The sequence below is a fragment of the Narcine bancroftii genome, chromosome 3, assembly GCF_036971445.1.
Source record: "Narcine bancroftii isolate sNarBan1 chromosome 3, sNarBan1.hap1, whole genome shotgun sequence".
NCBI lineage: Eukaryota > Metazoa > Chordata > Chondrichthyes > Torpediniformes > Narcinidae > Narcine > Narcine bancroftii.
The window spans coordinates 197,141,013-197,164,483 of NC_091471.1; positions in this window are offsets into that span (position 1 = coordinate 197,141,013).

The window sequence follows — 23,471 nt, forward strand, 5'->3', positions numbered from 1 at the left end:
GACTTCATCAAGATCTGGGTGGACGAGTGTGTGCTCATGTACACACACCAGGAGTTCCACGACCAGAATCCTTGGATGAATCAGAAGATTCGCAAACTGATGAGGGTGAGATCAGAGGTATTTAAGGCCTGTGATCTAGATCTCCACAGGAAGTCCAAGTATGACCTCCGGAAGGATAACTCACTGACGAAAAGCAATTCTGGAGGAAGCTAGAGACAGAGTCAGATACACGCCATCTATGGAAGGGATTGGAGGCTATTACATTCTTTTCAGTTCTAGTCACTTCATTATAGGAAGGATGTGGAAGCTATGGAGAGGGTGCAGAGGAGATTTACCAGGATGTTGATTGGATAAGAAAATAAATCTTATGAGGCAAGGTTAGCAAAGCTGGGACTTTTCTCTTTGGAGCATAGGAATATGAAAGGAGACAACAGAGGCCTACAAGATTATGAGAGGCATAGGTAGGGCCAGCACCAGTTTCCGAGGGCAGGATTAGCAAACACCAGAGGACATATGTACAAAGTTAAGGGAGAGAAGTTTAGGGAAGACATCAGGGTTACGTTTTTCTTTTTTTTTTTTACACAGAGTTGTGGATGCCTGGAATGCCTTGCCAGGGATGGTGGTGGAGGCTGGAACAATAGGGGGACCTTAAGAGAGACAGGCACATGGATGGAAGAAAAATAGAGGGTTATGGGTTAGGGAAGGTTTCGTATTTTTTTAAAGGAATTATGTGGGTTGGCACAAAATCGAGGGCTGAAGTGGCAGTATTTTTCTGTAGTGTTCTATGGCTATAATACTTAATTACGCCATGAGCTGAACACCTTTTCTGCCTGCTATGAGAAGAAGAAGTCAACAGTGTGTGATAGTACAGATCTATCACCAATGTACATAGTGTATATAGTTACTGTATCTAGACTGTGCTTACAGCGATTGGCTGAGAGCTAAGCCACACCTATTGTTTGGGCCTTAAAGGGTTGTGTCCCTAGCCAGGTCGGATCATTCCGGACTGGTCGGCCACCTGTGAAGAGCTCCGGTCTTTTGCTAATAAAAGCCTTGGTTTGGATCAACAAGTCTTTGGTTCTTTCGACGAGCTCTACAATTGACCGTCACGCCCTGTACTTCCAGCGTGGCGATGCAATACCCCTTTATCCCAGTCGAGTGCGACCTCGTCGCTAATGAGATCCTCTGGGTAGTGGGGATAATGTCAAGTCCCCAACGGAGGGCCAGATCTGGCTGGATAAAACTGTCAGTTGACCCAGAGTCAAATAAGCAATTGGTGTAGTGTCCATGCACTTTAATCAGTTCCATTGCTCTGGTGAGGGGATGAGAGCATTGCTGGTTTAATGTTATTGAAGCAGTTGACAGGCGAGTTTTGCGCGATGACGTCACGCAACGGGATGACGTCACGCAACGGGATGACGTAGTCAACGCTCGAGGAGCAGGTTGGAGAACCTCCCGGAAGTGCTGTTGTGGCGGGTGAATGGTAAGTAGTGGGGTTTGTAGTTGCTCGCGATCGGCGGTCGGGCCCTGGCGGTCGTCAGCGATGGACGCTAGGGTGAGCACCTGGTTGGCCGCGGGGGTGGCTGCGGCGGCGGTAGCGTCGGCCCCGGGGGTGTCTGTGGCGGCGGCAGCAGCGGCGGTAGCGTCGGCCCCGGGGGTGTCCGTGGCGGCGGCAGCAGCGGCTGTAGCGTCGGCCCCGGAGGTGTCCGTGGCGGCGGCAGCAGCGGCGGTAGCGTCGGCCCAGGGGGTGTCCGTGGCGGCGGCGGCAGCATCGGCGGTAGCGTCGGCCCCGGGGGTGGCTGTGGCGGCGGCAGCAGCGGCGGTAGCGTCGGCCCCGGGGGTGTCCGTGGCGGCGGCAGCAGCAGCGGTAGCATCGGCCCCGGGGGTGGCTGTGGCGGCGGCAGCAGCGGCGGTAGTGTCAAGTGTTCCGCACGGGGGCGAGAGGCAGGCCATCACCATGGTTGCGACGGTGGGTTGCCCCTTCCGGGTTCGGCGTCTCCGTGACGTCAGGCGTTGCCGTGCAGGGGAGCCCTCGCTCTCATTGGACGAGAGCTCTGGGGAAGAAGAGTTTGAATGGGATAGTGGCGGTTGAGCTTCACACGAGGCACTGTGTTTGCTGGCGGCCATTTTAGACCTACAGACTGCAGCAAAGTGGCCCTTTTTAAGGCACTTCTGGCACCTGGCTTTTCTTGCTGGGCACTGGGATCTGCTGTGCTTGTCCCTCCCGCAGAAATAACATTTCGGGTTCGCACGGGGCAGGGTAGCAGCAGCCGACAGGCCGTCAGGGGTAGGGTAGAAGGGCACTCTACTCACATCAGAATGTGGGGTCCAGTCCCTAGAGAGCTCGGTGGACTTTAAGGCTGCATCCTCCATTGTGATTGCAATCCGGGCCACGTCCTCTAGTTTTTCTACCCCTTGTTCGAGCAAACGCAGCCTCACTTCGTTCAATCGGAGCCCGGCCACATAGGCATCCCGGACGAGGTCGCTAGTGATCTCGGCAGCAGTTTTGTCCACACAGTTACAGTCCTTGCCCAATGCCTTTAATACTTGTAAATATGCCCTGCTGGACTCGCCGGGCTGTTGCTTCCTCGACGCAAGCATGAGCCGGGCATGAACTCTGTTCACCGGTTGATCATACAGTTCCTTCAGTACCTTTATGGCTGTGGTCTCATCCTGGATGTTCTCATAGACTCTCAAGGACACCATAGACAGCAATGCTGTTAGACGCTGGTTATCCTCCTCTACCTGAATGAATCTCAGGAAGTTTTCAAAGTTCAGCAGCCAGAAGTTAAAGGCTTTGAAGGCTGTAGCTGACTGTGGGTCGATATCAAGTTTTTCTGGCCGAGTTAAACGCTCCATCCCTTTCAAAAAAAATTCTTTTTGCTAATAAAATTGTAGAGCTCGTCGAAAGAACCAAAGACTTGTTGATCCAAACCAAGGCTTTTATTAGCAAAAGACCGGAGCTCTTCACAGGTGGCCGACCAGTCCGGAATGATCCGACCTGGCTAGGGACACAACCCTTTAAGGCCCAAACAATAGGTGTGGCTTAGCTCTCAGCCAATCGCTGTAAGCACAGTCTAGATACAGTAACTATATACACTATGTACATTGGTGATAGATATGTACTATCACACAGTGTCAACGAGAATCCCTGCAAAAGCTGATATCTGTCTCTGAGGTTGATGTCAGAAATCATTCAAGTGGGTGAACCCTCGCAAGGTGTGATGCCATAATGGCGTACCTGGCAAGGTACTCAGAATCTGTACCAACCCACTAGCTGGAGTGTTCAGGAACATTTTCAATCTCTCACTGCTGCATTTATAGATTCCCACCTGCTTCAAAATGGCATCAACATCCCAGTAGCCAAGAAGAGCACAGTGAGGTGCCTCAATAATCTTAGGTACTGGGATGACTGAGGTTGGTCATGGCCAGAATTAACACATACCTAAATAAAGAACTGGACCCACTGAAATTACCTACTGTCACAATCGCTCCACAGCATACACAATATCACTGGCTCACCACTCAGCTCTGGATCACCTCGAAAACTCAGTGCTACAATGGGATTTCTAATGAGAGAAAAAAATGAGTCATCCCTGATTGTTTAAAGACAGCAACAATAATGATGGCTATGAAAATGAATGCAGTAGAGAACTATGTTTCTGCAGATTTACTTGAGGGAACTAGAGGGCTTCTTTTTTTTAGACCAGACATCAAAAATGTGGTTGGTACTATTAAAATTCTTGTAGTTCCACCAGTCTCCAAGCACTTTTTCAATCCAGTCAATTAGTGAAAGCTTAAAAACTCTAATCTTCAGTCAGTCATCTTTATATGTGGCTGTAAATGATCGACAGCCAAGTGGGCAGTTTTGGGCCCCATATCTAAGGAAAGATGAGCTGGCATTGAAGAAGGTCCAGAGGATGAGAAAGTTGATGGATGAGGAGCATTGGATGGCTGTGAGCCTGCACTTTAGAATGTTGAAGGGGGGAGTCTTATTGAAACCTACAGATTACTGAAACGGCTACAGAGAGTGGACATAGAGATGTTTCCAGTACCTAATAGGAAACTCTGGGATGAGAGAGTGCAGCCTCAGAATAAAAGGACATTCCTTTACAAAAGAGGTTAGGAGACATTTTTTCACACCAGAGGATGGTGAAACTGTGGAATTTGTTGCCACAGACGGTCGTGGAGGAAATAAATATCACTGGGCATATTTAAAATGGAGGTTGATAGGTTCTGTGAGAAACAGAAGTACCTTCACAGAATTTGCTCGAGACAAAAATTGAGAACAATGAACATTTATTATACAACAATGCAAAGTTGGGTGCTTCCCCTTACCCTGGGAATACACACACATACTGGGGCTCACCCAACTTTTATACAGTTCATTTCAGTGTAGAGGTACCCTCCCCCCCTTCCCCCCCCCCCCCCCCAACATTCTTCTGCCTCCTGGATAAGTTTGGCATTAGGCAATCCTGTCTGCCTATGTGCTGTTTCTGTGACTTGGAAGACCAGGGGATATCCTGTCTGTGTTCCATCATGTCATTGTCCTTATTCACCTGCCTTTGTCCTTATTCACACCTTCCCAACCCTCAGGGCTTACTAACTCTTATATGCAGAACTTGTTAATTCTGTCTAAGGCTTACTAATTACATATGCGGAACTTGCTGACTCTCTCTAAGGCTAGAAGACCCTTATCTTATTCAGACTACATTCTATTATCTACCCTTATCCTCTTCATACTGGCTTTATTCATTACACATATATCCATACTAGCTTTCTTCATCTCTCATATTTTCATATTAGTTTTACTCATCTCTCACAATCCTCACTTTTCTTTTAGCTATGCTTCGTGAATTCTCAACTGGAATGTATTACTTGTAAACTTGGTCTTTTTCCCAGCGAGTCAGTAAACGAACTGCAGTCTCAACATCATCAGACAGAATTTGGGAAACATACATCCTTTGGGTTATAGTGATCTGATGAAGGGTCCGTTGAATTAAATACTGCACACAAGTCTTTAGGCAGGGGAGCACCATAATGTCCAGAATAGCGAGTCCAGCTGCTATAAGGGGAGGGTTTCAGACTCCAGTTACTAATAAAAAGTCTAGTCCATCCCACACCGGACCAAGGATGCCAAGTCTGAACCTGGGCATGGGAAGATTTTCGAACTCCTGAAGAAGTGTCTTTAACCGCCTGACCGTTGTGAGCATTGTCATTAACCAGTCTTTCACAAACGCTGCCTTCAGCAGCCAACGAGTAATCGAGAGCCAGGCAGTTTTGTTGAACTGTGGCTCGTATCTGTCGTCTTTCTTCAGCCCATAAATTCAGGGCCATCACTGTCTATTCGGTGATGATCTCCAAGGCTGGAGTCTGATTAAACGATTTAAATGCCAAGCAGCTGTGGTGTTCTGGAGCAGCTTACGTCGTTTACAACTGGAACTCCCCTTACAGTGGTGGTTCTTAACATTCCGAATGTCTGTGTGACCCAAAGGATGCTTTACAGGAGACCAAGATGGGGAGGGGTGTTTCTTGTCACTTAACCTGTGAGTTGCAGCTTGTCTGCGAACATTAGCATAAGTATCACTGAACCTGTGAGTTGCAGCCTGTCTGTGAACATTAGCATATGTATTCACTCTATCTCTGCTACATGTACAATCCTAACTAACATTCTGTCTGTCATTGTCCCACCATCTTCTTTGTGCTATCTCTTTAAAACTCCTCTTTTTAATATCTGTAGAGGCCAGAATACAAACCCATACTAAATAAGGTACCCCACTATGACTATACTCTATACCTGCGCCCTAAAGTTAAATAATTGTCACCTCTGCTGCCCCTATTCCAGGAGGACTTAATATGTTGTGATCAATTTGGTGATTTCCCAAAGATTGGGAACCAACAAGTAAACAAAACAGCAAATGGTAAAAACAACATTACAGCACTTTTTCCCGGCATAGTGTAACTTTCAGATCAGAAGGATGAAGGACTGCACGCCAGGTGGAGGGTAGATTATCAATGTCTTTAGTCCATGGATCAGCAGCTTGTTTAATTTGTTCTATGTGAATCCACCCCTTTTCTTTCGTTCGCACTGCAGTGTCTGTAATCAAAAGTACACAATAGGGGCCGTCCCAGACAGGTTTTAGTTGGTGATCTTGCCATGCTTTTACATATACCCAATCACCAGATTTAATAAAATGAATAGGATGCTCCAGGGGTGGGTTTTGAGCTAATAAACCCTTCCGTTTTAATTCATATAGAGAGGCAGAAAGTCCCTTTAAATATTTGGATATGTACTGGTCGTTAGCCTCAGGGGTAGGGGTATTAAAAGGTGACATACAAGGTTCGAGTATACCATCTTTCACCAATTGGTCAATTACTGGCTGCAGCCCCTTTTGGCCAGCCATCGGAATTGGATACTGCTTTTGTCTAATTACTTGCTCAGGATCTTTTAAAGTAACTTGCAGGGGAGGAATATCTAACACTCCTCTATTGCTTCTTTTTGCCAATACTCCAGGATTTATTAGTTCCCGATCCTCCTCGGTTAATACATACAATTGAACCCCGATACCTGATTCCTGTGGTCTGGTGCCAATAGCCAATTGGTCCTGTAAATCTCGTCCTAACAAACAAACTCCAGCTTGGGGAACTAGTAGAATGTCCTCCATTACTATCTTCTCTCCCATTTGTATTCTTACATCTCTTAATACAGGGACCGTAAAATCTCTTCCTCCTACTCCCGAAATCATCACTGTCCCCTCTATCTTAACACCCTCGGGTGATTGTAAAATACTAGACCAGGCTGCCCCAGAATCTAGTAAATATACCATCTTGTCACTGTGGGGTCCTATGCTTAAATTTACCAATGGTTCTTCATGCAGCCCCACGGTGTGAATTGACTGAGAACCGTGACCCCTCCTATTCATAACCTGCTTCCATCAGTGCATAAGATCGCGTCTCCCTGGCTCGATTTGGGCATTCTCTCTTAAAATGTCCCTCCTTTTTAAAATGGTAGCAAACTAATGCTCCTGTTTCCCAATTCCTACCGGGATTACCACGAGGTCCCGGGAACGGTCGTCGTCCCCGGAATTCCCCTCTATGCTTGCCCCTGCTCTGGTCTCTACTCTCCCACTCCCGGAGCTCCTCCCAATGACCAGGAGCTAGCACACAGCCCCTACCCTTTCCTTGCTGTTCCTCCACAACTTCCTTGACTGCCTGCATCAAAATCTTAGCCTTTCCTTTCTGTTTATTGGGCATTCTCTCTTAAAATTACACACCTCCGTACTAGTCAGGGGCACATTTATGAAACCGAGACCCCCCCCCCCCCATGGGAACTTCCCGTAAAGGTCTCATCCAGTTAATTTCTGGCTTATCCTCTCCTTTATAATGTCTAGATTCCTGCTCTCCGGGAAATGAATCAAAGGGTTCTGCCCTTCCCTCCCAGAGGGTCTCACACTGTTTTGAATCAAAGTCTCCTCCCTCTCTTGTCAATTGAGGTGGTAATCTAGTACTTTGTGAACGGGTCATCATACCACCCCTACTTTCTTCTCCTTTCTTTAGCTGTGGGGGAGGAGGGGAAGGTGAAGAAGGGTAGAGCATAGGAGAGAGGGGAAAGATAGGAGCCGGCATAGGAGGAGCATAAGGTAGAGAAAGGGAATGTAACATCCTTGTGTTTCAGGGACAAAAGGTTCCTCATCCTTCTTGTCCTTACATTCCTTTTCATTCAAAACCAGTTGATCAACCGATCCACTGAGCCAGCAGGGTGCATATTCTCTGCTCTCAATATTATCTCTTTGATTTTGATAGAGCCAGATGCTCAATGCCTGATACATCCAGTCCTCATCGGATCCAAACTTCGGCCAATATACCGAATTCCCTTTTATCGGGTTTTTAACCCATTCCAGACAGCAATACCTGACCATGGTCTGTTTGTCTTTCCCGCGGGTTCTCCCCGCACCCCAATCAGATAGCATTAATCCTAACGGACTTTGCTTAGTTATCTGATCGTCCCGTCCTTCCTTAGGACTATTTCCCTTGCTACTCACACCTCCCATACTAACAGGTAAGTAAAATTCCTCTTACCGGGATCCAGTAGCTATCCCTAGCACGCTTCCTTAACGTCCTCCCGTCGTTTGTTCTCAATGCCTCTTTTCGGATATCACTCGCTTCATCCACTGACCAGTCATCCGTCGTCTGTGAGTCCAGCTGAATCAGCCAGAGTGCACCTATCCTCGTCGTTGGGCACTCTGTCAGTGGTGGGAGTGGGATCCTGGACGAGGCCCCATTTGTGAGAAACAGAAGAACCTTCACAGAATTTGCTTGAGACAAAAATTGAGAACAAAGAACATTTATTATACAACAATGCAAAGTTGGGTGCTTCCCCTTACCCTGGGAATACACACACATACTGGGGTTCACCCAACTTTTATACAGTTCATTTCAGTGTAGAGGTACCCTCCCCCCCCTAACATTCTTCTGCCTCCTGGATAAGTTTGGCATTGTCTGCCTACGTGCTGTTTCTGTGAACTTGGAGGACCAGAAGGTATCCTGTCTGTGTCCCATCATGTCATTGTCCTTATTCACCTGCCTTTGTCCTTATTCACACCTTCCCAACCCTCAGGGCTTACTAACACTTATATGCAGAACTTGCTAATTCTGTCTAATACTAATTACATATGCGGAACTTGCTGACTTTCTCGAAGACCCTTATCTTATTCAGACTACGTTCTATTATCTACCCTTATCCTATTCACACTGGCTTTATTCATTACACATATATCCATACTAGCTTTCTTCATCTCTCATATTTTCATATTAGTTTTACTCATCTCTCACAGTTCTAATCAGAATGGATCTCAAAAGTTAAGGAGAAAAGACAGAAGAATGGGGTTGAGAGATATCAGCAGAATCAGGATGGCAGAGCAAACGCAATGATCTAAGGCCTAATGCTGCCCCGACCTTATGGTATTATGAGAAAATGTCATGCCAGCTTCCAGGTTCTGGACTTCCACTGACTGAAATACATTTACCCACTCATTAAAGAAAGAAATAAAAAGAAAGAAAATGATGGAAAGTCAAGCCCAGCAGCATTCTTGGTGAATTAAGCCATTAATGCAGGGATGGATAAATGATCAATTTTTTTTATTCTTAAGGAGAGCATGGATTAACTATAAGGGTTAAAATAGTGGGTAGGGAGGAGGGAAACAAATGCAAAAAGATAGTGTCTTAAAACCAGGAAAATTGTAAGTGCACTAGGAAACAAAATCTAAACATTCAACTTCAGGAAGTAACCAGAACACCTTTCTTCAAGAGTTCAAACCTGAAACATTGGTAAGATATCTTTATCTCCAATGGACATTACGAGACCAGCTAAGTTCTTCCAACATCTCTGTGTTTTGACTGGAACATCTAGTTTGTTTTATACAACCTTGTCAGGTATGGAAAGTTTCCTGTAGGCATCCCTAATAAACCAATTAGAACAGCTGTTCAATTAACTTTTGGATTTAATAATATACCCACAGGTTCTGAATGAAAGCTAAAATTAATGGGTTAATTCAAAGTCATGGAAAAAAATATAACAAATGCATTGTTTTCTCAACTCCTTTCCTTGGAGTTCATATTCACATTTGCATATGTATTATTATCACATGACAGAGATAACATCTTTTGTTAATCAATGTCAGGCTTTGAAGGTAGGTTACAGTGTGTGTGGTTCAATCAGTTATGCTGGCCATATACTGTAACCTAGCTTCAAAGCCTGAATGTGCTAGGAAAGGCTTGAGGATTGAAGTTTGACCATGTGTTTGCAACTGGGAAATGACTTGAGTTTCTATCAGTTTTAAACACAGCCACCTCTTCAACGTATAGTTATTACCTGGTTCAGGGAAGTTCACATATTTTATGGAAGGCCCTCTTAAGGTACTCATTCAATCAGATTGATGTTGTGTCCTTCGTTTGAGAGAATATTTTTGTTCAATGCAACAAGGTTCATTATTGGAATCCACCCCATGCAAGTTTCTTTGACAAGAGCCATAATACTGGCATCCTCTCCAACTGCAAAAATTGTGGGTGACTGAGGCTTTGCTTCTAACAAATCTGTGGAAGAACAAACTTCACCAGTATCAGGAACCAATCAAGTGCTATTGACTTCAGTGCTTCAGTAATTGTATTCATGGCTAAGCTTAGTGGTATAAGTGGCTGTTCAGACAGAATGTACCATGGATGACCACATAAAGCTAAGCAGCCACTCAGAGAATCCCTGCCCCTGCAACCTACTTGATTCCCCTGAGTTTCTGCATAGGGGGCAAATGATTTGTTTTTGTGCACACAAATGATGAGGATGTTGCTGAATTTAGGGACAATCTCATCTTCATTTTATCACTCAAATCACAACATTAGCAATTGGCTGCTGTACTTTTGGGTAACAAAAGGACAATCCCCATGTGACACTTCAGATAGTTTTTTGGGGAAGTGCAGTGGAGCCATATTCAACAAAGATAAATCTGTAAATGCTGTGCATTCTCTTCATTCGAATATGAGCAAAAATTTCTTGTTCTCACGAGGAATGGATCTGTCAGCCAAAAACATTATCGCTTAGGAAAATTAGAAGCATAGCCAGCTAAAGTATGCTACAGACTTAAGATCTAAACTTTCATGTGGGTAAATAGCTTGTCAGCTGTGATTATTTTACTTGATTAATTTTGAATGATTTATTTCAAATTTAAATTGGAAATATTTAAGATACCACATCAAATGTGAGCCCTGTATATACCTTTCCTGAGATCAAACATATATTTAAACTGTTAAGTTAAATTGCACTGTGGCTTGAGAAAAGTGTTACATGATAAAGTACAGTGATCTAAGACACAAAATAGCAGTTGCTAATTGCTAACATTCTGATATGTGTAGTCAAGAGGAAGGCAACTTTGACTCAGACTTCAAACCAGTAAAAACAATCCTTGTCACATATATGTCATGGCTATCCCTCATAGTCGAGGATGATGGACTTCATTCTGTTGATCCACAGAGCAAAGCCTCCTGAGCGTGAATTTGTTTAACGTGTACTTGATATTGCGCACCAAGAAGCACACGATACTTCACAAATCAACCAACTAATTCCAATGGCATGGAAACCACGACGACTGGAGCTGATGGATTTGTTGCAGCCTTCATCTGCCTTCACAGCAATTGAGTTCAAAGTAACTTCGTCTGCCCGTTTCTCCTTTGAGGACTCAGTTGGATTGTTCTTTGTCAGGGACTTCACCCTCAACCTTACCGCCATGGGAGACCTTAATCACTCTCAGGATCTCAAGACCACACAAGCTTCTCCACCATGACAAGGTGACAGTCCATAGGGAAAATCCATCCTTGTCATTTATATGATCAGATATTTTAAAGCATTGACATCAGACATTTTTGAGAGCTATGTGCTTGATGTGTGTAACAGAGACTAGAGAAAGTGGTTAGTAAATTTATGGTTAGGTTAAAACCATTGGCAAAAGTGTGCCATCGCCAAACATTTCTAGATGATGCTTTGTAAGATCGCTAATTGTGTGGCCGGGTAGACAAGAGAATTCAGGAAAACAATTTAACGTGGCATACCTATCGGGTAAGTGAATGGAACAGTTCTGCTGGAGTACCTAACATATTGTAGAACCATACAATATGTTGATGGAGACAGGAATGCTTAATGGAATCTATTGTACATGAGAGCAGTCTTTTTAAGGCAATGTAGCTTGAAAGCAACCATAAATATGGGCATAAGTATTGTAAAATATGATTTCTCACAGTAAAACATAATGCTGGATAAACTCAGCAGGTCAAACAGTGTACTTTATACAGCAAAGATAAAAATGCATTATCAAGGTGTGAAAAAATGTAGGCAGGTTCCCGAACACCTACTGCATTTCCCCAGCAAAGTGTTTCTACTTCAACCACGGTGTCTGCAGACTTTTGAGTTTTACCCTGATTTCTTACAGGCCAGGAAGCAAATCTGAAATAATTTTCCAAGTAAAGTAAAATGATGGTGGGCATGTATGCAGGAGGCTCGCTTTGACCTTTGAGGATAGCATGGTCCTTTTTCCCTACCATGATGCTGCAAACTGACTTCAAAGCTATGTTCTCTTTTTCATCTTTGACTGAAAAAGTCACTCTCATCTCACTGTGGAAATGCCTGCTGAGCCAAGGGTTTTTCACCTTGTGGAATCATGCGACAACATTTTATCTGAGATAGCCAACTCATTCAGTGAGAGGTGCTATATGCTCAGGCTACTCACAATGGGCTGACTTCCATGGCCTACAACTTAGGAGCTTTTTTCCACTGGGACATTCTAACTCATCTGTAAGGAGTCTGTACATTCTCCCTGTGTTTATGTGGGTTTACTCCAGGCACTCCAGTTTCCTCCCACCGTTCAAAAATGTATGGGGGATTGTAGGTTAATTGGTGTATTGGAGGAGCACAGGCTCGTGGGCCGGAAGGGCCTGTTACCACACTGTGTGTCTAAATTGTATTAAAAAAATGTACACTCTGATCTACATCCTGGTGCAGCCTTAAACAACCTCCCTCACTATCCACAAAGCCACCAATTTTTGTATTACCTGCAGTTTACTAATGATTCTAATCTATTGATTAACATATATCTCAAGCTATATTTTGCATGATAAGATGCTTCCTAATTTTACCTTCTCATTCTGTACATACTGAATAGAGGAACCAGCTTATTCTTTACATAAAATATCACTCCTAAGAAATTAATCACAAGTCCAATTAATCAAGGAATCTTTATGGTGGTCTACTGAATTCAAACTGGGAATCAGTGGGCAAGTATGAATGCTTCTTGACTGCACTGATGATTGGTAGCAGACTAGGAGGGCAGTATTTAGCAGGATTGGATTAGCTTTGCTTCTCATACACTTTGTCAGGGTGACAGAATTACATCTGGAAAGGTTTTTCTGGAAGCATAGTTGGCTCTGCTGCTTAGGTTCAGTTTTAGAACAGTGTCATATTACATGAAATTTCTTTTTGCCTGCTGCAAGGCAAATAGATTTACCACCAGCAGGTATTGTCTAAGCGCCTCTTACAGTCAGAGAGAGAGAGAAGCAAAAGAAAGTCCCCTCAGAGTCACTGAGTGCCCATAGATTTGCCCCCAGAGCTTCTGCAGCCACTGCAGCCATACAGATTCCAGTACAAACTATTGACAACCTGAGCTTCAGATCTAAACTTCCAACGCAGTCAGGAATCCTTCGGTTCCTCGGCACCTCCTCACATCCTGGTTCCAACACCTGGCACCCCTCCAGTCAGTTCGAGCCAGCCTCCAGCAATCCGCAACCCAGCGCAATTCTCCCAACAGCAGTCTCCAGCAGCCCACAGCTTCCACGGTTCCTCACCTCGAGTCACCAGCATCCCACCGCATGCACTGGTCCGCGGACCAATGTGGTCCAGCCTCAAAGTTTTTGCTGTCCCATGCTCTCAGCCATCTCTTTATATGAGGCAGAATGAATCACATTATCTAGAGAATGGCCTTGGGTATTGATCAAAGGATCATTACTTAGAATTTCTGTTAAAACATGACCATGAAGTCTTCAAGCTGAAAGCCACATCCCTCAGTCACCTATTACAGAGCCATCACCCCTCCCCTGTGTTTGCAGGTGTGCTATCCCTCCATTATCCACCTCCTTGTGGATCTGTGCTTCTCCCCCTTCCCCTCCCCTCCCCATTAGTTTATTCAGGTGCCTCACTACATTTTGCTCATATGTTAATGAATTGGGTCGAGTGATCATAATTCTGTTAGTTTTAGGGTAGTTTTAGGGAAGAGCAAGGAGCAAGGAGAGGCCTAAAGTTGAGGTTCTGGATTGGAAAAGAGCAAATTTCGAAGGAATAAGAAGGGATTTGGGGAGTATTGAGTGGGACAGGATATTTTCAGGTAAGGATGTTAATGAAAAATGGAGGATATTCAAAAAAGAAATTTTGAGGGTACAGAGTAGTTATGTCCCAGTGAGGATCAAAGGAAAGGCTGGAAGTCATAAGGAAGCTTGGTTTTTGAGGAATATTGGAAATTTGGTTAGGATAAAAAGGGAGGTGTACAAGAGGTATAAAGAGCAGGGAGCTGAGAAGTTGAAGGAGGACTACAAGGAGTGTAGAAGGAATCTTAAGAAAGAAATTAGAAAGGCCAAAAAAAGGCATGAAGAGGCTTTGGCTGACAGAGTAAAAATAAATCTAAAAGGGTTTCTATAAGTACATTAAAAGTAAAAGATTAGTGAGAGATAAAATTGGACCCCTTGTGGATAGCGAGGGTAGGCTGAGTGAGAAGTCTGAGGAAATGGGGGAAATTTTGAATGATTTCTTTGCCTCGGTATTCATTCGGGAAAAAAATGTTGAACCAGTTGAAGTAAAGAAAAATAGTGGGGATGTCATGAAGCATATAAGGATAACCGAGGAGGTAGTGATGGCTGTGTTAAAAAAGATAAAGGTGGATAAATCTCCCGGACCGGAAAAAATATTCCCTAGGACACTCAGGGAGGTTAGTGGACAGTTAGTGGGGCCATTAACAGAGATATTTAGGATGTCACTGGCCACGGGGGTGGTGCCAAAGGATTGGAGAGTGGCGCATGTGGTTCCTCTGTTTAAGAAAGGGTCCAAATGCAAACCTGGGAATTATAGGCCTGTAAGTCTGACGTCTGTGGTGGGCAAATTGATGGAAAGTGTTCTGAGGGATGCTATTTACAAATTTTTGGAGGTACAGGGATTGATAGAGAGTAATCAGCATGGTTTTGTCAGGGGTAGATCATGCTTGACAAACCTGATTGAGTTCTTCGAGGGGGTTATAAAAAAGGTTGATGAAGGGAAAGCTGTTGATGTTGTCTATTTTGACTTTAGTAAAGCTTTTGACAAAGTTTCCCACAGGAGGTTAGGAAAAAAGGTGGAGGCATTAAGTATAAATAAAGAGGTAGTGAAATGGATTCAGCAGTGGTTGGATGGGAGGTGTCAGAGAGTAGTGGTAGAAAATTGTTTGTCCAATTGGAGACCAGTGACTAGTGGAGTTCCTCAGGGTTCGGTCCTAGGTTCACTATTATTTGTTATATATATTAACGATCTGGTGTAGGGGTGGAGAATTGGATAAGCAAGTTTGCGGATGACACAAAGATTGGTGGTGTTGTGGACAGTGAGGTAGATTACCGTAGATTAAATGATGATTTAGGAAGGCTGGAGATGTGGGCTGAGAAATGGCTGATGGAATTTAATACAGATAAATGTGAGGTGGTACATTTTGGAAAGGCAAATTTAAATAGGTCATATACATTGAATGGTAGACAATTGAGGAGTGCAGACCAACAAAGGGATTTAGGAGTTATGGTAAATAGTACCATCAAGGCTGATACTCAGGTAGATGGTGTGGTGAAGAAGGCATTTGGAATGTTGGCCTTCATAAATCGGAGTATTGAATTCAAGAGTAGGGAGGTTATGATGAAATTGTACAAGGCATTGGTGAGGCCAAATTTGGAATACTGTGTACAGTTTTGGTCACTAAATTATAGGAAAGATATAAACAAAATAGAGAGAGCAGAGAAGGTTCACGAGAATGTTGACAGGATTTCAGGGTCTGAGTTACAGGGAAAGGTTGTGCAGACTGGGGCTTTTTTCTCTGGAGCGTAGAAGATTGAGAGGGGACTTGATAGAGGTGTTTAAGATTTTAAAAGGGACAGACAGAGTAAATGTGGATAGGCTTTTTCAATTAAGAAGGGGAGATTCAAACTGGAGGACATGGTTTAAGATTGAAGGGGGAAAATTATAAGGGGAACATGAGGGGAAATTTCTTTACGCAGAGGGTGGTGGGGATGTGGAATGAGCTTCCGGCAGACGTGGTCGAGGTGGGATCATTGGTTACATTTAAGGAAAGACTGGATAGTTACATGGAGAGGAGAGGACTAGAGGGGTATGGACCGGGTGCTGTTCAGTGGGACTAGGAGGGTGGGGATTTGCTACGGCATGGACTAGTAGGGCCGAACTGGCCTGTTCTGTGCTGTAAGTGGTTATATGGTTATATGGTTATATGGCTCAAGCCTGAAACACTGATTATGTACCTGTATCTTTATCTTTGCTGTATAAAGTGTGCTGAGTTTCTCCAGCATTGTGGTTTTATTTTTCTGTCTTCAAGCTAGCCATCAGCACTCACATGCCAGGCTCCATCGTTAATGATAGGAATGGTCTTTGGGCTTACTCCTCCCATTGGCTATTTAATTGTTCAGCACCATTCACAATTAGATGTGTCAGCTCTGATGCTATCCTCTGCTTTGCTCTTTCAGTCAAATGTCTGTTTTGGCTGTTTAACCATGTTGGACTTTCTTTCATCTGATGCCATATTTTTAGGGATGCCTGATGCTGCTCTTGGTATGGCATTCCGAATTCTTCATTGAATTAAAGTTGGTCCTTTGTCTTGAAATGTAGAGTAAGAAATACGCCAGGTCATTAAGTTACAGATTGGAGTAGTGTACATATCTACTGATGTTGGAAGTCTATAGTAGTTAATGAATGTCCTGTATTAAGCTACCAAATTAGTTCTAACTGTATCCTATTTAACAAATATGTTGTAGCGTACAACTTGATCATGGATATCCTCAGTGTGAAGACACGGCTTTGTTTTCCACAAGGACTATCTGATACCATTACTACCAATGCTGTTTGATGAGATGCATCTGCAACAGATCAGTGAGATAAAGATCAAATAGATTTAACTCTTTGTGTTTTTTTTATTCTTGTCTGCCATTAACTTAGTTGGTACCTGGCCTTTTCAGGTCTTTCCCAAGCTATGCTCTTGTTACTTTCAGTATTTTTCCCAAATATTGTTTAACATGAGGAGCTTGATTCACCAACTCAGGGGGTAACAGTAGGTAGTAATCAGGAGAAGGTCCATGCTTCACCTGATGCCATGAAAGTTAATGGGGTCAGGAGTAATGCCCAAAGATTGTAATGGAGCAGTCAGGCAAGGTTTGGACAACAATGGCCACATTCAGTTGATGCTTGCTCAATCTAAAGGTCAGCTCTCCCAATTTAAATGTAAATCCATGGTCTTAACTTGGAGGGATTTGTAAGACTGGGAGCAACTGTACCAGGTCATTATTGACTGCCGAGTTTGATGCAGGTGGTTTGGTGTCAGATTCTAAGTAAAATGAGTCTCTAAGATCCATAACTGAAGGAGGTCTCAGTGGAAAGTTGAGGCTTCCAGAGAATTCTTTTTTTAATCAGCTTCCATGACCACTGAGCGTGTCTTCCTTCTCTGTATTTTGCAACTCCCACATTCATTCTTCTATGACCTTTTGTCTATATTCTCACCCACTCTTTACTCCCATTCACACATTAAGCCCTTTCATGTCAATTCTCCACCTGGAGGCCGGCTATAAGCACGGATGGAAACTTACCTTTCATGGAGCAGTCCCAAAAGGCTACTCCTGCATTGCATTCCTGTTGAGTAGCGCCTCATAGCGCCATCCGGAGCCAATATAGGTGGGGCAACTGGTGCCATAGCACTGCCCGCCAAATCCACATTATTCATGCACGCCAAGCTTTTTAAAAATCCCGGTCCTGCATCTCAGGCTGTTGACATCACCGCGACATCATCAACCCACTCCTAGCCAGCCGCTTGCAGTGGTATTGCATTCATGCTAGGCAGCAGAGCGCAGCACTCTCATGGAAAATCAAAGCAGAGGAATGTGTGAGGAACCATATGAGATGAGGGAGATATTGAATAAATTCTTCTCGTTGGTATTCACGAAGGAAGGAGATATTGAATTGTGTAGGATAAGTTAGGCAAAAGGGTTAGTTATGGAAAAGATAGGGATTAGTAAAGAGAGGATTTTAGAACTGTTGGGGTATATAAAGGTAAAGACTTATCTGGTCATGATGGGATTTTCCCAAGGACCTTAAGGGAGGTCAGGGAGGAAATAACAGAGGCTCTGACAGTGATTTTTCAATGGTCACTGGAAGGTGTGATGCCGCGGGATTGGCGGGTTGCAAATGTGGTTCTGTTGTTTAAAATGAACACAAGGTGTAGGCCAAGCAATTATCACCCAGTAAATTTGACATCGGTGGAAGGGAAACTAATGGAAGGAATTCTTAGGGATAATATGTATAAATATCTGGAAAGGCAGGGATTGATTAGGGACACCCAACATGGGTTTGTGAGGGGAAAGTCATGTTTGATGAATCTTGTTGAATTATTTTAAGAGGTAACAAAAAAGGTTGATGAAGGTAGAGCAGATGATGTGGTCTATTTGGATTTTAGTAAGGCTTTCGAAAAGGTTCTTTATGAAAGGTTAGTGAGGAAGGTTCAGTCCCTAGGGATTAATATAGAGATAGTCAGATGGGTTCAAAGGTGGCTGGAAGATAGGCACCAGAGAGTAATAGTGGACAACTGTCTGTCAGGATTGAGGCCGGGGATGAGTGGTGCGCCTTAGGAATTGGTGTTGGGTACTTTGTTGTTTGTCATTTATATTAATGATTTGGATGACAGGGTGGTAAATTGGGTGAGTAAATATGCGGATGATACAAAAATAGGAGGAGTTGTGCATAGTTAGGAGGGTTTTCATGGACTACAGGAGGAATTGGACTGTTTGGAAAGGTGGGCTGAAAGATGGAGTTTAATGTAGATAAGTGTGAGGTGCTTCATTTTGGGAAGAATAACCAAAATAGGACATATGCAGTGAAGGGGAGGGCATTGAGGAATGCAGAGGAACAGAGGGATCTTGGAATAATGGTTCAGCTTTCCTTGAAGGTAGATTCCCATGTAGATAGGGTGGTGAAGAAGGCTTTTGGTATGTTGGCCTTCATAAATCATAGCATAGAATATAGGAGTTGGGAGGTGATGTTGAGGCTGTTTAAGGCATTGGGGAGGCCAAGTTTGGAATATTGTGTGCAGTTCTGTTCTCCAAATTATAGGAAGAATATAAATAAGGTAGAGAGGGTGCAAAGAAGGTTTACAAAAATGTTGCCTGGATTGCAGTATCTTGAATACGGAGAAAGATTGCGTAGATTGGGACTTTATTCATTCGAGCGTAGAAGATTGAGAGGGGATTTGATAGAGGTATTTAAAATTATGAAGGGAATAGATAAAGTAGATGTGAATAGCTCTTTCCCCTGAGGGTAGTGGAGATTAGAACAAGGGGTCATAAGTTAAGGGTTCTGGGGAAAAACTTTAGAAGTAATATAAGAGGATGCTTCATCACTCAGTGTGGTGACTGAGTGGAATGATCTTCCGGAAGAGGTAGTTATGACAGGGCCAATTCTGTCATTTAAGAGGAGGTTAGATGAGTACATGGATGTGAGGGGGTTGGAGGGTTATGGGAAAGGGAGTGGATGGGTGGAACTAGTGGAGTTTCACGTAAATCAGTGGAGACTAGAAGGGCCGATATGGCCTGTTTCCTTTCTGTAAATTGTTATATGATTATATGGCTGTAAGTCTCCTGATGTAAGGGCAGAGAATCTCTGAACTTACACTTGGGTTTTTTTTGACTGTATAAAAAGGCCTATTGACTAAGTAACCTGTTTCACTGATTATCCTTGTGGTCACCCAGGTATTACCTAATAAGAATTATCCCCTCCCAAACACTCCCTATAGCTTAACAAACTTCTTTTGTCTCATTGCCAGTTCTAATGAAGGGTGTTTGACTGGAAACATTACCTCTGCTTCAATTCCTCAATGATCTTTCACCAATGTTCTCACCCACTAAATGCTCCAATTCACTCACTGACCAAGTATCCTGGTTTGCTGCTTATCCCCATCATCACCCTGGATGGAGTAACCCTGTCAGAAACATCCTCTCTCAAACCCTCACTGTAGTTTAACAAGCTTCTTTTGTCTCTTTCTCAATTCTGTCCAAGGGTCTACAACCTAAAATATTACCTCGGCTCCTCTTCCCCCAAATGCGGCTGAGTATTTCCAGCAAAAAAAGCAAAGAATTCAGTGGGTTAGGCAGCATCTATGGAGGGAAATTAACCATGTTTCTGGTTGACACTCTTCATAGACACATAGAACACGACAGCCCATCTAATCTATGCTGAACTATTCTTCTGCCAAGTTCCAACGACCTGCATCTGGACCATAACCCTCCACAACCCTCCCATCCATGTACCCAACTAAATTTTTCTTAAATCTCCAAATTGAGCCCACAATAACCATTTTAGTTGGCAGCTTGTTCCACACTTACATCCCTCTCTAAATGAAGTTTCTCCTAATGTTCCCTTTAAACATTTCACCCTTAACTCTCATTCTTGTCTCACTTAAAACACTCATCTTGGGTGTTTCCAGTATTTTCTGTTCCTGAACTGATCGTGGAAAAATTAAGCTGATCACTGTGATCCACTCTTGACCTCAACGGATTTCTGATATGGGAGATGCAGGTCAGAATCTACTTTCCTCTGGGAAGCCAATCCCTCCTATTTATTTGAACAGGGACCTACTCAGTGGGCAGATTTCCCTGCCTGATTTGTGAAGCTTGCAAGCAACCACAATACTCAGAGTCCATCAGAGTGACACAAGTACCCACAGTCTGCAGCTGAGAGCATGAGAGACTGCTGGTACCAATCTTGGGAACCAGGCGTTCCATAAAGGTGACAGGGGCAAATTCCAATTTAATCCCTAGCGCTGGAGAAGAATTATAAATACTCTGTTGTTTGATTTCAATGCTCTTTGACTGTTTTTGAACACACTTTTAGTGCCAAATCCAGACCCATCCAACATATTTTACGTCTTTCTCACACAGCCACTTGAAGAGTGGGTTTTGATATCTCGTTACCAAAGGGTTTTTCTTGAGTGGAATTTTATCACCCCACCACCTTCCACCCAACACCTAATACCCTCCCCCATCCCCCACACTGCCCCCCCCCCAACCTTTCTTCAGAGCTGGCCAGTAGTTTGGAAAGACAGAATATTGGTTGCCAACTGATAATGGTAATAATAACATTCATCATTTTATTGTCATATAACATCAGTAGAATGTAGCGAAACATGCACCAAAATTCTTACTTGCTGTAGAAAAATGGTTACTATTGTAAAACAAGGTCTTCAAGTTACCCCAGTACAGAAAGAGGTAATAAATGCAAAAGATAGTTAGAATCTAAATATTAAGTTACAGTTAGATTCATAAAAAGTAAGTTTTGATTGATCAATTAGGTCAGTAGCAAGTACAGGAATTTTGCCTAGTCCAGCAAATGTTCAGGCTTATTTGCCAAGAGCAAAGAGGGATCCTAATAATTTGGGAATATTACTGTGCATTAACCATTTCCTTTGATGCTACTCCCTGATACTTAACACTTGGTGGCAGTGTGGTATATTATTTCACATGGCCTTAAAATCACAGAGGTCTTCAGCACAGAAATAGGCCCTGCCTTCAACCAACATCATCCAAGCTGACCTTTGTTCCCAATTACATGAATCCCTGCATTTGGACCATATCCTTCTCTACTTTAGCTATGTAAGTGCAGTAACCAGGTGTGTCTTCTCACTTGAAATCTTCCTCAACATTTTCATGTAAAGTTTTGTGTCCTGTTGGGGGTAATGTGGGTGTGGCGTGCTGTGATAGCAGCAAGCAGACACAAAACACAAAAGACTGTACTACAGGCTTTATTCAGCTAAAAGTCTGTACACCAGTTTCAGCTGTGGTGGCTCCCGAATGACTGGCTCAGGAGGGGCCAGCTCAGGCTTATATTCGGGTCGGCTAATTGACAGCCAGCCAGGTGGAGTCAGCTCCCAGGTGGTCCTTCTGCAAATACAGAGATCATCCCCTTCAATAGGCTAGTAGTCGTATCATCACAGTGGGGAGGGCAGAAGCAGGGTGGGGGAATATTTATGCAAGTCTAATTGGACATCACAATGACACCACTTTGCAATCCTGACCTCAGGTGTTGTACGTGTGGAGTTTGTAAGTTCTCTGTGATTATGCGAGTTTCTTCTACGTGGTCCGACTGCCAAACATATGCAGGTTGGTTGGTAATTGGCCACTACAAATTGTTCCAAGTAAATGGGTGTAGCGTGAATAAAAGCTCTCACGACTGGAAGGAGAACATATGCTTTTATTAGCTTATAACTGAGGGTCGGCTACTACAGTAGTCTTCAGAAGGGTTCAGGGTTTAGGTGGGGAACAGGGTTATATATGGGTAGATGGTGACAGTGCCAGCCATCAGTATAACACACCACTAGTGAATCTCAACTTACTGCATTCACCCATTATTGCAGAATTTAGGGTCTGTGGATGAAGACAGAGAACATTGATTCAGAAAGAAAAAATTTTGAAAAATATACAGTTATATACAAATTTACAAATTTAAGTGATCTGGGGGTATGGAGATCCTGGTGGAGCACCCAAGCACGGGAGGGTCTTGTGCTCCTTGGGTCTCTTGGTCCCTTTGTGAGGAAGAAGAGGTGGTCTGGGTCTCTGGCTCTACGATGAAGGGAGATGCTCTTTCCTCCTGAACTGGATTCCTTGAGGACCTGACTGGGGATGGAAAGAATGAGCTCTGTGGCTTGCAGGGCACTTGAGGCAACAGACCCTCTGTTCTGGCATGTGCCAGGTCCCTGATGGAGACAATGTCCTCCTTTTCAACCGTGTACTCCACATGGGTGTACGTGAGAGCAGTTTCACCCTTTCCACCAGGGGATCTGTCTTGTTTCGCCTCACTGCATCCTGAGAAGGACTTGGCCAGGAGTGGAGAGCCAGGTTAGGAGTGTAATCCCTGATGCTGACCTTCTCTCAAAATTGAATAGTAGCTTGTGAGAGTAGCATTGGTTGCTGTACATAATAGTGACCAGATGGAATGGAGTCCCATAAGAATAACTTCCTGCCAGCATGAGTCTGGAAGCGCTCTTGACTTCAGGGCCAGTTGGACAGCCTTCCAGACTATGGTGTTTTCCTTTTCAACCTGCCTGTTACCCCAGGTGTTGTAGCTTGTAGTCCTGCTGGATGTGATGTCCTTGCCAACAGGTACTGATGTAGCTCTTCGCTCATAAAAGATGAGCCCCAGTTGCTATCTATATAGCTGGGATACCTGAAAGGACAAAAATGAAATCTTGGGCCTTTTTGACTGACTAAGTGTACATTGTTTCACCTTGTATTTATTTGTGTGAGTCCTTAAGACCACACGTGGATAAAGGAAAAGGTTCTTTACTTTAAAGTTATTGTAAACACCACATGAGGCTGCAATCCTCCATTATAGATCTGCATACTATGTGTCATCCCCCAGCTGGCAGCCAAGTCTAATCAAACAGTAAGGCATTGCTAGTTGCATTGCAACCATGATTACTATCATTTCACCTCCCTTTCCAAAAACAAAAGTAGCTTATTTTTAAACTAACATTTTCTTTGTATAACTCTGCAATTTTAACTTTAACATCAGGAACTTACATTTTCATTATTATCAACATTTTTAACATTTTTTAAACTTGTTTTGTGTGTTCATATTTACATACACTAAAACTTGAAGAGTG